This window comes from Thamnophis sirtalis, unplaced genomic scaffold, assembly GCF_051295495.1.
Source record: "Thamnophis sirtalis isolate CommonGarterSnake01/CBP01778 unplaced genomic scaffold, rThaSir2_p1.2 scaffold_2, whole genome shotgun sequence".
NCBI classification, from domain to species: Eukaryota; Metazoa; Chordata; class Lepidosauria; order Squamata; family Natricidae; genus Thamnophis; species Thamnophis sirtalis.
This window is the reverse complement of record NW_028261382.1, coordinates 44,582,783-44,585,607: the sequence shown is the minus strand read 5'-3', so window position 1 is coordinate 44,585,607 and position 2,825 is coordinate 44,582,783. Positions and strand designations below refer to the sequence as shown.

The 2,825-nt window shown below is 47.0% G+C and overlaps 1 non-coding gene across 1 annotated transcript; it reads left to right on the top strand.

Moving 5' to 3' along the window:
• Positions 1 to 2,417: 2,417 nt before the first annotated feature.
• Positions 2,418 to 2,491, top strand: TRNAR-UCU (transfer RNA arginine (anticodon UCU)). The gene has a single exon. It is a non-coding gene; the product is annotated as a tRNA-Arg (tRNA).
• The last annotated feature ends 334 nt before the right edge of the window (positions 2,492 to 2,825 follow it).

The following is a 2,825-nucleotide window of genomic DNA, read 5'->3' as shown; positions in this document are numbered from 1 at the left end:
GTTGGATCATAAGGAAGGCTGAGTGCCAAAGAATGGAGGCCTTTGAACTCGGGTGCTGGAGAAGAAGACTCCTGCATTGAGTCCCTTGGACTGCAAGGCCATCCAACCAGTCAGTCCTAGAGGAGATCCACCCCGGCTGCTCTTTAGAAGGCCAGATCCTGAAGAGGAAACTCAAGTACTTTGGCCATTTAAGGAGAAGGAAGGACTCCTTGGAGAAGAGCCTCATCCTGGGAACAATGGAGGGCAAAAGAAGAAGGGGACAGCAGAGAAGGAGGTGGCTAGATGGAGTCACCGAAGCAGTAGGCATGAGCTCAAATGGACTCCAGAGGATGGTAGAGGGCCGAGGTGGCACAGTGGTTAAATGCAGCACTGCAGGCTACTTCAGCTGACTGCAGTTCTGCAGTTCGGCTGTTCAAATCTCACCGGCTCAGGGTTGACTCAGCCTTCCATCCTTCCGAGGTGGGTAAAATGGGGACCCGGATTGTTGTTGGGGGCAATATGCTGACTCTGTAAACCGCTTAGAGAGGGCTGAAAGCCCTATGAAGCGGTATATAAGTCTAACTGCTATTGCTATTGCTGAGAAAGCCTGGAGGAACATATCCACGGGGTCGTGAAGGGTTGGACACGACTTCGCAACTAACAACGAGCAACTTGACAAAACCCCAAGAAATTTCTGCTTCCTGTTATTTGCATATGGAAGGAGAATAAGTATGTTCACTGTAACTGAGACCCAGCTATTTCCATTGTGTGTTGGTGAAGCACAATGTTGAATCTCCTGATGGGGAGGTGGCAAGCCAGGTCATTCACTTCATATATTCAGGCCCAACATAAGCATGCTTATTTACACTGATTGTGTTTCGAGTAGTGAACTTTGACCCTCTGCAGAATATGTGTGACACGGTGGCGTGAAGGGTCAGAAGTTCCATCACATCAGAATTCTCTTTTGGACTTTCTTTAGGGAAATCTAGAGAAGACCATTAATCCTCTTCCAGGTACTGAAACAGCAATAAATTAGGGGGGGAGGGGTTTGGCCAAAAATATAAAGAATATAAACCATATTGGTTGACTTCACACAGCATTTGAAACCCAAATAAAGAACTTTGTGTTTTAACGTGCTATTGGAACCTGGTCCGTTTCTAAAATAAAGTTCTACTCATCTGGAGAATCCAAACTTCTTTTCGGAACATCTGTTGTTGCCCGCGGGTGGCCTGCAGAGCTGGCAGCTGATTCAGACAATGAGGAGGGTTGGGGAGGAACCTGGGCCAGTCCTGGAGCCTGGGGAAGGCTCTGAGGAGGGCTCTGTGTCGGAGGCAGAGAGGGGGCCAGGGCCGTCTGACAGTTATCGGCTGCCTTCAGAGTCAGACATCAATGGGGCAGAAGAACAGCTGGAGCCTGTTCCCAGTGTGCGCATGCACAGAGCTGCCAGACGAAGGGAAGAGCTAAAGAACAGGGGTCGACTTGGGAGGAAGGCCTCAGGTGGACGGTGAATGGCCCCTCCCAGAGGAAATAAAAGAGGAGCGACAGGGGAGTGGAGTTTGCATGAGACCATTAGTTCGCTTAATTGGTTCGTGACTCTCCGGCGACTCCTGGCCAAGTTTTGCAGAGATCGGCCTGGCAGCTCTCCAAGCCAGATAAGTTCTGTGACCATAAATCCTCCCTCAAAAGACTTTGCTGGATGTGAATGAACAGAATTCACAGCGAATTAATAAAAGGGGTGTTTTCGTCGGGACAAGGGGTTTGCTTCATGTTCTCGGGAAACCTCCGTCAGAACAACATCTTTCCCATTGCCGGGTCTTAAATCCATTGCCGATCTAATTTAATGACACATTAGTCCTGTCCATGGTTTCTGTTTGCGTCTGGATGAAAACTATTCTTGCAAATTGTGGTGGGATTTTAAGCATTGCAATTCTTCTATTTTTTCTTTGTTATTTTTTTTTTCCTTAACGAAAGCTACAAAGTGCTTCTTTGCATTTGATTGTCACCAGGCTGGGGAGAACATTGGCAAAGATCCCGCTCAAATAGAATTCATGCTGTCATGTTCAAAGCTGGTCATTTTGCGCTGTCCGTGGTGCTAAGCATAGAGACCTTGAACTGAGCAGTGATTTCAATCCCGGCTCCAGGTTTTTGCTGTCTCTTCCTCTCTGTGTGACACAGATGAAGAATACCCAATGAATTATATATAGAATTTTCCTCCTACACACACTCCCTTTCTTCCCCGTTAAAGCAAAGGATGGGGGAATGTGGAAAGAAACCCATTCAACGAATTGAGGGAATAAGAGTCCAGCTCCAGGTTTTCCCTCTGCCCTCCCCCCCACAACAATGCTACCCAGAAATAGAAGGATGCTGAAATTACTCAGCAGTGATGCAGAAGGTATGTGCTTTTTCAGTTCTGGTCCTGATGCTGAGCTTGCGGTGAGGTCTCTGTGGCGCAATGGACGAGCGCGCTGGACTTCTAATCCAGAGGTTCCGGGTTCGAGTCCCGGCAGAGATGGTCTCCAGGACAGGTGTCTTAATTTTTCGCCCGGCTCGGAGCATGAGATGCTGATTGCTTCTATTTAATTCTGGAGGATTTGGAAGAGGAAAAATGAACGGCAAAGACTCAAATCCCCTGGGTCAGGCAGTCTGCGTTCTCTCAGACATTTATGGCACAGATGCTTCTTCCTTTGTATTTCTTTCTGATTTTCCTTTGTTGTTTTAAGCATTGTTATTATCATTGCTTCCTATATTTAAAGCCTAAATACAGGGGGGGTTTATTTATTTGCCTGTTTTTACTGCCTGTTTTTAATTTCATCCGGCATTTAAAGAGCGATTTCTTAAAATATTTT